The following is a 13845-nucleotide window of genomic DNA, read 5'->3' as shown; positions in this document are numbered from 1 at the left end:
TCTGCGCTCGAGGCAGATGAAGTGCGGTGTCCTAGGACTGTATTTCTCTGTCATTTTACCCTTGCCTGGTATGTATCAATAAAAGGTTTTTACTAATTTTAATTTTCTTCTCTGTCTTCAGTCACAAAAAGTGTCCACAGTAATGCCACAGCGCGCTTCATCTCGTCTTTCGTTGTGGGTTTCCACTTTGAAAAACGAGAATGCGATTAAAAAAAAATCTCTGCCTACCTGTTTGTCTCGTCTGACAGTAGCTGAAAAGCAGCATCAGGAGAGAGCAGCCTGAAGTACAGCAGCTGGTGATCTGTCGTGTCCAACAGCAAGCCATGCCGTCTTGTAAACTCCGGTAGCCAGATCGGCTCTCAACGGATCAATGTCTGTGTGTTTATCCCATGCGAACCTTGCCGTAGATGCATCGGCTGCACGAAGGTACTCAACTGGCAGCAGATCCGCTGGCGCGGCATCGGCTGGTGTCTGATCAGCTGATGCCTGCTTCTCACTCTCTTGCTCGATCTCCTGATCACTGCCAATAAAATCCGATTCTGAAAAATCAAGAGTCCGACTCCGCGATAATGCGCAAAACATCGTCTGCCGAGTGTTTTCTTTTCTGCACTTGCTTCGCTGCCTTTTCACATGTCGATGCCATCTTGCCATTGTTTACATTTCGCAACTCACGCACACGCAAGGTTTAGTTGCCGAGTCAACGAGTCTAGCATTCCTCCAAGCACAGAGGGAATGCCTGTGACGTGACTGAGATTTGTCGCCATTAACAGCTGATTGTCGCCCCCTATCCCTGGATGTCGACTTGTCGACATTCGCCTTCAACCCCTCCTGTCGACAAAAGTCGACATCCGCCCTAAAAGAGTTAAAACCTCCTCCACTTTTTAGCCTTATTGCATCTTTTTCTTCAATATTTTTTTAATTCACCTTCTCATCCCTCCAAAACTCCTCCCTTCCTTGTTGTACTCGTATTCTCCTTTCATAAAGTTCATCATAAAAGGTCTCAATATTTTCTCTCTTTTCTCCTTTTTTGTATTCTTTACCTTTCTTATCCTTTAATACTTTGATGTAACCCTTCATCTTTTGGCCTTTTAATTTCTTAAAGAAGAATCGTGTTCATTTTTCATTTTCTTCTTTCTCCTGCACTCCACTTTGAAATTTTATCTGCTCTTCCTTTTGCTTGTAAAGCTCCTCTATTTTCTGTTTGATCATTTTTACTTCATCTTTACCCTTTTGATTATACCTTTTCTCCAATTCTTCCTGTAGTTGAACCATTTTTTCTTGTTGCTTTTTCTTCCCTTTTCCAGAGGAAAGGGAGGCAAAGGTTTTGTCTTTTCCTTCACTAAATCCCATCATTAGATTGTTTTCAAACAAGCAGCGAAGTGTAGCCCACTCTTGGTAGGCTACCTTATACTCTTCTTGTATTTTAAGATCTTTTAACAACTCTGTATTAAGTTTCCAATATCCTTTTCCTCTCTTTTCCCCACTTTTCAGATCTGCTGTTATACAGCGATGGTCCAAAAAAAAGGAGGCAATTTGTGTCAACTGATCTATACGATGCTCTCTCGAAAACAGTATGTAGTCTATACGGGACTCCTTTTTCCGTATGTCCTGCACCTTTCCCACCTCCTTCCTTAAAGCTGTCTTTTAATTGATGGTCCTGCATGATTTGCATCAATAACCTAGAGGTTTTATCGAATCTTTTCCTTTGGTGCTTATTTACTACACAGTTGAAGTCTCCGGCTATAATTACATCTGCTTTCTTTGCTATGATCAGGTTAAGCTTCTGGCGTAAATCGAATCTTTCATGTTTTCTGCTTGGAGTATATATATATATATATATATATATATATATATATATATATATATATATATATATATATTTAAAATTTCATATTCTTCTCCCCTTAATTTCAATTTTACTCCAATAATTTCTCCTTTTACCATTTCTTCAGAACTTAGCTCTGTAATCTCTTTACTCTTTATAATGAGACCTACCCCAGTATTTTTGTTGAGGTTTGTTCCAGAAAAGAAAGTTTTCCCTTCTTCCCAAACCCTTTCTAAATCTTTGTAGGATTTCTTGGATGGTATCCCACATTCTTGTAAAGCTACTACATCCGCCTCAATGTCTTTCATAAATCCATAAAATTATATTTCTTCTACTCTTACTTAGAATACTTCTTACATTTATTGATGCTACCTTCATTTTTGAGAAAGAAGTTATATTTCCTTTACTGTCTTCCTCTTCTTTTCTTTCTCTCTTTCTTTCCTATTCTCTTAAGTCCTTGTTCTTTGATCTGCGTTATTCTCTGAAACGCCTCCACTATGTCCCTACTTAAGAAAGGGTTGCTGCTTTCTGCCACTTCACCTTCTGTTACTTCTGCCTCTGACCCCGGTAAAGAACCCTCTTCATCACTCGAGAGGTCATACCACTCGTTTTCATTTTCCTCCTTACCTTCCTTTTTTCCCCTCTATTACTTTCCTTATTGAAGGTGCCTCTTCTATAATACTTTGTATGTCCTCTATTTGGGACTTGGTCTCATTTATTGTTTCTTCTAGCCTCCTTTCGCTCTTGATTATCCAGCTGTGTTTTGTCTCCATGAAGTATTCGCTCTTGTCTGCGGGTAGTCCCTGAAGGTGTGGGAGGGGTCTCCACAAAGGTTACAGGTTCTCCTGGCATATTTTCCCACTGTGCCCTATTTGGTTGCATTTACGACATTTTTCTATTTTACATTCTGAAGCTATGTGGCCGATTTGGTCACACCTCCTACACATTTTAGGTTGTCCAGGATAGAATATTACTCCTCTAGCAGCTCCCAACTGAATGGTGGGTGGTGGTAAGTGTTTTATTATTCCATCCTCATCCCTTTTCAGTTTAACCTGGAAGCTGTAGTATCCTGTTTATAATCCCATTTTAATCCCTTCCTACTGTTCCTGTCTGAACAGAGCAAAACTTGCTGAAAACAAAGTTTTATATCTTCCATCTGGACCTTTTCATTGAACATTGCCACATTTACCAACTTTTCCTCTCTCTGACCAAAGGCCTGTATTACGAATTTACCTAATACTAGATCTACTTTCTTATTTTCAACCACAGATTGCATGCATCGATCAACCATTGCCGCATTAATGAAAACCACATCAAAAACTTCCTTACTTGGAAGTGCAAAAATAAAATCTACTTGCCTGGGGGTGAAGTTCAGTTTTCCCAGAAGAATGCCAGTGGTAATATCCTTCAGATCCATCCTGTATCCTCTCGGTAAACTGAAACGCACCATGTTTCTTTGTCCATCTTCCATTGTTCTGTACTACTCCTAGTCCAAGGCAATATGGATCACCACCGTTGACTTTCATGAGCTCTTCTGTCAATCCACCAAAAGCGAGTTCTTCTCCAAAGGGAAGTCCAAATATCCAAAAAAGAAAGAAAAAATAAATTAAACTAAATGAACAACTTGCATCACAGAAGAAAATTAAAATTAAATGGCTAACCAATTACAATAAAAAAATAAATCCAACAAAAAGCAAACAGCCATCTAGCAGCTACTTGCATGACTGGAGGTGTCATAGGATTGGTCATCTCGCAGCACTGGCATCCCCCCACAATAGCAGCTTCCTATTCATGAGGCCTGCCTGACATCTGTCGGAACGCAGGAAGTACTACAAGTTTCTCAGCAGCCGACAGCCACGAGGCGTTCAGCCGGTGTCAAGAATTCCACACAGACCTAGGCCACTTTCTCCCCTACCCTCTGGGAAGGAAGCCCCTGCGGACGCTTGTCTTCTGTTTTTATACCAGTACAGGAGGAGGTGCACCGTTCCTGGAGATACTGCAATACCAGGTCGATGCGTGGAGTGGACGGAGCAAGCCCCTATTCCATCTCCTTTTTCCAAAAATCAATTTAATATATGGTCCCCAGATAGGGGACGTATCAGATATTAAACTGATAAGAACAGATACTACACTTGATCTTAGCCAAAAGGCCGAGAAGCGATGCCACAAAAATGCCAGGCCAGCCCGCCCCACCGCTTTGTCCACGTGTCAGCTACAGAGTAGGCATCAACCCTAAGCAAACACTTTCCCCCCTAAACCAACCGACCAACCAGACCTGACCCCTCCGACCTTCCACATCCTCATGACGATAGTGGCCCGTCTCAAGTCAGGATGATCAGAGGCTCAGAAAGACCCAGCAGAATGCCCCAGGGTTGACACAAAAGCTACAACTTTGGGATATGGGCAGAAAATAGACTGTGAATATGGCAGAAACAAGAGGGGGGGGGGAGCGGGGGATTTAGGGAGGAGCCCACAAGAAGAGATGGACGGTTATTGATGGGGGTGGGGAAGGGAGATTGAGGCAGGCTGGGAAATCGACTGAAGTCAACCACCATTACCTCCACCTAAAAATCACCCACTCCAAATGCACAGCACAAATAAAGTAAATAAGGAAGGGAGGAGAAAAAAAAATGCAATGCAGATGCTGTGGTGGCAGACATCCTGAAAACCACCACACTCGCACCTTTTACAGTTTGAAGATAAAAATGAGAATGCAGGCCTCACCCCTGGCTGTGAAGAAGGCCTCTGGCACAAAGGGAATGGCAGTGGGAACTGCCAGCTTGCAATAGGGCTTCATGTATTATAGGGGGCTAAATATATATTGATGTGGAGGATTGGAGGGGAGCTGCAAAAAGCTTGAGACACAAGGGTAAACCACCTCCATTTGCCAACAGGTGACTGGTATGTGCAAAAGGAAGGGGCCAGACACGTTTTCCTGGACTTAGCGAGGGAGGAAGCTTGGGCAATAGTGGCAGAGTGCACAGCTCTGGTCTGATACCTACATACCTACCACCTCCACACACACACAAAAAAAAAAAAAAAAAAAAAAAAAAAAAACACACTCAGCCCAGGAGTCACCCAAGAAACAGGAGCAGCGTAATGAGTCAGCTCTGTACTGCACCTTAAATGGACACTGCGAGCGTTCGCCACCCTCCTCCAATGAATCCATTTTGCCTCATCTATATAGGCTTCCACCAAGGGCACAGATACTGAGAAACCACCAAACACCCCTGGCCCGCCCGTGCAAGCATTGCCCACGGACACAGCCACAGCCCATAAGGGGTCAGTAATGCACACAACAGCCGTCATCTAGCAAGCGAGACCAAGGGCACTTCTCTGCTGCACTAGTACGAAGCAGCACACCACCACCACAGGTTGCTTTCCACAAGGCCTATGGATTCATTACAGACCACCATGACCTAAAATGCAAAGGGGGTTGAGGCAGGGTTGTTAAACAGGTAAAAACATCTATTTCTTGCCACTCTTCAATCACAACCACCACAGATTGAAGTTAAACTAAATGAACATCTTGCGTCAAAGAAGAAAATTAAAATTAAACGGCTAACCAATTACAATAAAAAAATAAATCCAACAAAAAGCAAACAGCCATCTAGCAGCTACTTGCATGATTGGAGGTGTCATAGGATTGGTCATCTCGCAGCACTGGCATCCCCCCACAATAGCAGCTTCCTATTCATGAGGCCTGCCTGACATCTGTCGGAACGCAGGAAGTACTACAAGTTTCTCAGCAGCCGACAGCCACGAGGCGTTCAGCCGGTGTCAAGAATTCCACACAGACCTAGGCCACTTTCTCCCCTACCCTCTGGGAAGGAAGCCCCAGCGGACGCTTGTCTTCTGTTTTTATACCAGTACAGGAGGAGGTGCACCGTTCCTGGAGATACTGCAATACCAGGTCGATGCGTGGAGTGGACGGAGCAAGCCCCTATTCCATCTCCTTTTTCCAAAAATCAATTTAATATATGGTCCCCAGATAGGGGACGTATCAGATATTAAACTGATAAGAACAGATTTTTTTTTTTTTTTACACATTTTTTATTAAAAGTTGGAACAATACATGAACATGGACGGTACATATGGATCACAAAAATACAATCACTTAGTCAACATGTAAAGCATGAAAAAAAAAAAATTAAAGCAGAAAACCCGAACTTTCACAAAATTAAGGAATAGGCACAAAGGAAAATCATGTGATACAGTCTTTCCAGCGTTCTTTAGCTGCAGCAAAGCCCCATTTTTGTACATCTCTCTTTATGCGCTGACTTATTTCTTTCTTAACCCAACCAACAACCCATTTGACATCATAGTCAGTGTTGTATTTAATTAGAACTTTCCTTGACTCCCAAATTCCCCATTTAGTCAGGCTGACAACCAACCAGAGAAGGAATCTAGAACTTTTGTTAAGCTTTTGAAGGCCATCACCAAATATGATAAAATTGTAAGTAAGAAATTGGAAAAGAAGAAGATCAGGCCATTGCGAACAAACCTTCGCCCACACTTCTTGTGCAAAAGAACAGTCCCAAAATGCGTGTTTGATAGTTTCAGTGGTTGAACAACAGTGACGAGGACAGGTATCTATTCTGGATATGCCGTGTCTGTACAACCTTTCCCTGACAGAAAGACGACCCCACACTGAAAGCCAATTTAAGTCTTTGAGATGGTTGTCTAGTGATTTTGGCTGGACGGTGTTCCACACAGCATCTGGTAAGCCTGGTGGTCCACATTGAATTTTGTTTTGTTGCAGTACGGCTAGGTACAGGGCCTTGTGGTTTTTACAAATTTCAAGTTGTTGAAAGGGTCTATACCTCTTTTTCAGGGCTACTGCATATTGAAAATGTTCAGGCATGCTGTCTGCCTTTGGAGTGTGGTTTGTCCATTGAATCAGCTGCCTCATGGGGAAGGAAAACCATAAAAGGATAAAAAATTGAAAGGGATGTACAATGGGACTAGAAAGTCCTGCACACAAAGAGGCAAAATAAATACAATCCATTTTCAGTTGGATATGAACAAAGTTTCTTCCACCTGCATGATATCCTTGTTCCATAGCCTGCTTAGAAATGATCTGATATGATCCGCCCCATGCAAACCGGTAAATCATACTTCCTAGTCTCCTGCCTAAATTTCTAGGAAGAGGAAATATAGGAGCCAGGTATAAAAGAGTGGATAAAATCTCAACTTTTACAACAAGAGATTTACCAGTCATTGACAAATTCAGACTTGTCCACAATTTTAGTTTTGATTAAGCTTTTTCTATACGAGAAGTCCAATTTTGTGGGCCACTCATTGTTCTATAAAAATCAACTCCTAGAATACGAAGACTGGTGGTATTTAGATTAATCCCATGTAGACGACTTGTCGTCGTAATACACTTCCCAAATTCCATAAGTGAAGATTTATTCTTATTGATAGTAGAACCCGTTGTCTTTGCAAAGGATTGTAGGGTTTCAAGAACATAAGGGAGTTCACTTTCATTAGATAGGAAAAAGGTATGGTCGTCCGCATATTGGGATAATTTAACTTGTTGTCCTCCACTCCCTGGTAAGGGAAAGCCACAAATCCGCTGATCCAGTCTGATCAGGTCCGCTACTGGTTCTATGTATAAGACATATAAGAGTGGGGACAAAGGGCAACCTTGCCTAACGCCTGCCTCTTGTATTATAATATCACTTAGGAAGCCATTAATGTTTAAAAGACTACCTACCTTATTGTATAGAGTTTTGATCCAGTGAATAAAATTATGTCCAAACCCAAAAGCCAGAAGAGTATTGAATAAAAATTCATGTTGCACTTTATCAAAAGCCTTTTCTTGATCAACGGTTACTAGAAAAAGTGGGAGTTGACGGTCTTCAGCCCACGTAATTGTGTCTCTTACCAGTGAGAGATTGGAAGTAATACGTCTCCCAGGGATTCCACAGGTTTGGTCAGGATGAATAATTTCATGCAACACTTTCTTTAAGCGGGAGGCTATAGTTTTTGCAATTAATTTATAATCAACACAGAGTAAAGTTATAGGACTGGATTTATTAAAGGCCGACATCTATCTTCAAATCTCCGACGCTTGTTTAGTGTTATATATTCACCAGCAAAATCAAACACCCCAGAGATATTACTATCATTAGACGCAGAAAAGGCATTTGACATGATCGAATGGAATTACCTTTTCACTGCATTGGAGAAATTTGGGTTTGGCCCGAATATTTGTGCTTGGATTAAACTACTGTATACCAGTCCAGAAGCTTCAGTTTGTATTAATAAAATTTGCTCAGACTACTTTAAACTAGAACGTGGTACCAGACAAGAATGTCCCTTGTCGCCACTGTTGTTTGCAATCGCTATTGAACCACTGGCGGTTCACTGCCGAAATTCTCATCAGATAAAGGGGATTGTCAGAGAAGGACTGGAACAGAAAATTTCTCTATATGCAGATGATATGGTCTTATATATATCGGACCCAGAAAACACTGTCCCTGCTGTTTTAACAGCACTAACAGAATTTCAAAAGATATCTGGTCTTAGAATTAATCTGAATAAAAGTATACTCTTTCCAGTGAACTCACAAGCATATAATATTAAATTAGACACCCTACCTTTTACCATAGCAGATCAGTTTAAATACCTAGGGGTAAATATCACAAGTAAACATAAAGCTCTTTATCAACAAAATTTTGGCGTCTGTATGGAAAAAATTAAGCAAGACTTGCATAGATGGTCAACCCTTCATCTCACTCTAGCCGGAAGAATTAACATTGTTAAGATGAATATCCTAACTAAACTTCTCTTTTTATTTCAAAACATTTCAATATATATCAATAAATCGTTTTTTAAACAGTTAGATTCAATAATAACCTCATTCATTTGGAACTAAAAACACCCACGTATCCGAAGAGCGACCCTACAAAGACCTCAGGCAGAAGGTGGCATGGCTTTACCTAATTTTCAGTTTTATTACTGGGCAGCAAACATACAAGCCATAAAAACCTGGACACAAATAAATGCACATACACAGGCTTGGTCTGCAATAGAAGTAAAATCCTGTAGTACTTCTTTATATTCCCTGCTCTGCTCTCCAATAAATGAAAGTTATCGCAAATATACTAATAACCCAATTGTGCTTTACTCACTCAGAATATGGAACCAAATTAGGAAGCATTTTAAGATGGAAAATCTTTTATCAGTGGCACCTCTGCAAGGGAACCACCTCTTTCAACCTTCGCAGGTATATCCAGTTTTTAATACCTGGAAAAGTTTTGGGATTAAAATGCTCAGAGATCTTTATATAGACAACATATTTACATCTTTTGAACAATTACGTTCAAAATTTAACCTCCCAGCTACACATTTCTTTTACTATCTTCAAATTAGAAATTTTGTTAAACAGAAATTGCCCGATTTCCCCCACCTTGCACCCTCCACAATGCTGGAAAAAATACTGCTCAATTCCGAGGAAACAAACACTATTTCCGCAATATATAAAATCTTATTAGAGTCCCTACCTTTCAAAGATCCAAGAGGACATTGGGAAGAAGATCTCTTAATCAATATATCAGAAAAGGAGTGGAAGGTAGCAAAGCAGAGAATTCACTCGAGTTCTATATGCGCAAAGCATAGAATTATTCAACTAAAAATTATATATCGAGCTCATCTGTCTCGCTTAAAACTGTCCAAAATGTTTCCAGGCCAGGATCCAACCTGCGAACGCTGCAACCAAGCTCCTGCCTCACTGGGTCACATGTTCTGGGCCTGCACCAAACTAACATCATTTTGGACAAAAATTTTTAAGTGCCTCTCAGACAGCCTTAGTATCACAATCCCTCCTAACCCACTAACAGCTGTGTTTGGTGTCCTTCCAGATGGACTTGAATTGGAGAAGGACAAACAAACGGTGATTGCATTCACTACACTCTTGGCACGCAGACTTATTTTGTTAAATTGGAAGAATCCTAATTCTCCTCTTATAAGTCAGTGGGAAACTGATGTTTTATATTATTTGAAATTGGAAAAAAACAAATTTTCAGTTAGAGGATCTGTACAAAATTTTTTCAAAACTTGGCAGGATTTAATCAATTTTATTTTAGAATAAGAGAATTAACTATTATTGCATTTAACTCCCTTCTCCATCTCTTATTTATATAGATATTTACTTCTCCCCTTCTTTTGTCTAATGTTGCCTTATTAAAAAGCTTAAAGAAATTTTCCTTTAGCTAAGCTCTCCTTCTCAGGGGTGGGGTTTGATTTGTTTTCAAATTTGTTGGGTTATAAATTGATCTGTTTGTATGGAATGATTACAATGAAAATTAATAAAATAAAAATATTAAAAAAAAAAAGTTATAGGACGCCAATTTTTCAGATCAAAAGCGTCTCCGTTTTTATAGATAAGAGATATAATCCCAGTGCGCATGGAATGTGGCATCAGTCCATTATGAAGAATCGTAACAAACAGTTCTTGAAGGATAAAACGAAGCTCTTGCCAAAAAGCAACATAAAATTCCATTGGAAGACCATCAATGCCAGGCACTTTTGCTTTTTTCATTGAGGTAAGGTTTTCATAAAGTTCTTCCTGGGTAATAGGTCTGTCCAACCAGGCAACAGAACTTTGCGATAGTATTTTAGATGGGCCAGGCAAAAATCAATTAGTCTCCTGATTAAGTACAGGTTGCTGGGTGAAAATTTCACTATAATAAGTAGAGGCCATTTTCAGCATCTTTGTAGGAGAGACCTGTACTGTACCATAGCTGTCCTTTAAGCCATGCAGCGTTTTACGTTTACGGTCCGCTTTGGCTACTTTAAAAAAGGTAGCGGACATGCGTTCATGAGATTCTCTGAAACGCTGTCTAAAGGTAAAATAAAATTTTTGGGACTTCTGTTGCAAAAACTCTTTCAAGTGATTACTTATGCGTGCTGCCTTGTGAAAATCAAAATTACCACCTTTATTGGCCTGTGCATAGAGTCGCTCCAACGATTTGTAGAGTTTTTGGAGCTTAAAACGTTCTTTCATACTGGCTTGTTTACTGTAATGGATAGCGAAAGTTCGTACTTTATGTTTTAAACTATCCCACCAGAGGAATATGGGTGTGTCAGGAAGCCTTGCTTCAGTCCAATACAACAACAGATCTTTGAGCTGAGTGCAAAAATTAGCATTTTCGAGGAGGGAGACACTGAATTTCCAAAAGCCTTTCCCAAATGAGGGGAGATCCAGAAGGATGGTGCATGTCAAAATGTTATGATCAGAGAACCAAAGTGGCTGGAGTTTACTGCTCAGAACCTTAATTGCTCTGTGGACAAAAAAATAATCCAAACGACTTGCGTGACCCTGAGAGTTGTGCCACGTAGGTGGAGGATTTTGACCATCTGTTGTGACTGAAGCATCTGTTAAATCATGATCACGTAGTATATTCCGGAGCAGTTGTCTGGTGTAGTCTGGACGTTGTTTCCCCATATCAACATTAAAATCTCCTCCAACTATAAGATGTCTATTTGTAAGAAAAAGATTAGGGAGGGATTGGAACAGTTCACGTCTAGCTGCAAGCTCTGTGTTGGCATATATATTAACAAAGCGAAACTTGGTGTTTTCCCAGGTAGCATCCACCACTAAAACTCGTCCCGGTATAACAACAAAGGTTTGCTCGATCTGCCATTTGTTAGTTTTGAAAAGAATACCTACTCCAGCAGAGAAGGAATTACCAAAAGACCATTTGGACTTTCCCCAAACCCAATCTTGAGCAAAAATCCTAGCATCTCTTTGATCTTTAAGGTGGACTTCTTGAAGAAAGCAAACATGAAATAAAGTATTGAGACAGTAAAATAAGGATCTACGCTTATGAGGATTTTGAAGACCACGAGCATTAATTGTAGAAACTGTGAGTGACATAGGTCAACAAAGAAAAGGAGAAGGGTAAGGGGAAAAGAAAAAATGAAACCTAGAGGCTGTATAAAAATTATTCCTTTCCTACCTCCCCTGCCAAGATAGAAAGGTCAGAATCATCCACATATTTGTCGGTATTGGGTTCTTGTGGGCTAAAGAACTCATCAAAGTCTACAGTTTGTGATGGAGAAAGTTGGGCCCAATCAGAATGTGCAGGATCTGGTGCAGTATCTGGGATTATGCTGTTGTCAGAAGCAAGGTCCACACGGTCTTCATTCTGTAATACACTAAATTTGTTCTCTGTAGGTATAATTTTAGGGAATTTAGAGGCCTTGAGTGGAAGTCCTTTAGGAGATCTTTTGGTGCCCTTGTTCATCCCTTTCTGAAAACTGGAGGTAACTGTCACCCAAGTATCCGGATGTTGTTTGTTTAAGGATGAGCCTTGGGGGTTACAATCTTGTAACTCAAAATCTATATCAAGCTGAGGGGCCTCCTGAGTTGAGGAAAGTGAATCAGTAGTGAGTTGTGCTGAGAGGTCCTCTTGCAAAAAAGAAGGTAGCACTATATCCACAGCCAAGGTAGGTTGAATGGCACATGTTTCGTCCATGTCTGCTACCACGTCCTGTTTCTCTCCAGTTAGTACACGTGTACGAGGCTTGGGAACTGGAGGGGGAAGGGAAGAAGGAGGGTCTTCAGCTTCAATATTATCCAAAGGAAGGTTGTCCAGGTGAACTGGCCTGTAACGTTGTGGGCATGTTTGAAACACATGTCCATGTTCTTTGCATAGATCACAACGCTTATCATTCGGGCATGTTTTTGCTGTGTGACCAAGATTATCACAGTTCCGACATCTTAACAAGGAACAGAAGGTCGCTAAATGTCCTTCCTGACCACATCTATTGCAATATTTGAGTTGTCCATTGTAAAACAGATAACCCTTATTTGGAACCAACGAAAAATATGCAGGAGGATGACGAAGTCCATCAGCGCTATTTCTGTCTTCTTTTAAAGTCATTTTAAACTGCCTTTTGCCCGTCCAAATACCATAACAATCCCTGATCCAGTGTAAGGAAGACACCGATTCGCAGTAATAAGATAGAAAGGTGACTATGTCCTCCTCCTCCACAAAGGGATTAAAGACATGAACAGTTACGACTTTAGTTTCCTTGTGCCAGAGACAATGCAATTCAAAATAAGCTAAAGGGTAAGTATCCTGCTGAGCTCGAATCTTCACCCAGATTGAACGAAAAATCTCACCAGTAGCAAAAGTAACATCCACAAATTTAAATAAAGAGTTCAGTTGTGAGCAAAAAATATCCTCTGGATTTACCTGCAGTTGTTCAAATAGAACCATATCTGTGAATTCTTTTCTATTCATTAGCATCTCTCCACCCTCTTCATCTTTCCACAAAAAACGAACTGTATTTTTCCACCCCATAACAGGTAGAACAGATACTACACTTGATCTTAGCCAAAAGGCCGAGAAGCGATGCCACAAAAATGCCAGGCCAGCCCGCCCCACCGCTTTGTCCACGTGTCAGCTACAGAGTAGGCATCAACCCTAAGCAAACACTTTCCCCCCTAAACCAACCGACCAACCAGACCTGACCCCTCCGACCTTCCACATCCTCGTGACGATAGTGGCTCGTCTCAAGTCAGGATGATCAGAGGCTCAGAAAGACCCAGCAGAAGGCCCCAGGGTTGACACAAAAGCTACAACTTTGGGATATGGGCAGAAAATAGACTGTGAATATGGCAGAAACAAGAGGGGGGGGGGGAAAGCGGGGGATTTAGGGAGGAGCCCACAAGAAGAGATGGACGGTTATTGATGGGGGTGGGGAAGGGAGATTGAGGCAGGCTGGGAAATCGACTGAAGTCAACCACCATTACCTCCACCTAAAAATCACCCACTCCAAATGCACAGCACAAATAAAGTAAATAAGGAAGGGAGGAGAAAAAAAAATGCAATGCAGATGCTGTGGTGGCAGACATCCTGAAAACCACCACACTCGCACCTTTTACAGTTTGAAGATAAAAACGAGAATGCAGGCCTCACCCCTGGCTGTGAAGAAGGCCTCTGGCACAAAGGGAATGGCAGTGGGAACTGCCAGCTTGCAATAGGGCTTCATGTGTTATAGGG

The 13845-nt window shown here is 41.1% G+C and overlaps 1 protein-coding gene, 2 non-coding genes and 1 pseudogene across 3 annotated transcripts in view; 1 reads left to right on the top strand and 3 right to left on the bottom strand.

The window, feature by feature from the left end:
• The window catches only part of LOC114665934 (NACHT, LRR and PYD domains-containing protein 3-like), a 578897-nt gene that overhangs the window by 535853 nt on the left and 29199 nt on the right, over positions 1-13845 (top strand). The gene's annotated exons all lie outside the window — the stretch shown is intronic.
• LOC114669562 (U2 spliceosomal RNA) lies at positions 3797-3987 on the bottom strand. The gene has a single exon (XR_003719083.1). It is a non-coding gene; the product is annotated as a U2 spliceosomal RNA (small nuclear RNA).
• LOC114669622 (U2 spliceosomal RNA) lies at positions 5702-5892 on the bottom strand. Its single transcript, XR_003719087.1, has one exon. It is a non-coding gene; the product is annotated as a U2 spliceosomal RNA (small nuclear RNA).
• Positions 13083-13196, bottom strand: LOC114641154 (uncharacterized; annotated as a pseudogene).

This window comes from Erpetoichthys calabaricus, chromosome 1, assembly GCF_900747795.2.
Source record: "Erpetoichthys calabaricus chromosome 1, fErpCal1.3, whole genome shotgun sequence".
Taxonomy (NCBI): domain Eukaryota; kingdom Metazoa; phylum Chordata; class Cladistia; order Polypteriformes; family Polypteridae; genus Erpetoichthys; species Erpetoichthys calabaricus.
The sequence above is the reverse complement of the archived record's forward strand: the minus strand, read 5'-3'. Positions and strand labels throughout refer to the sequence as shown.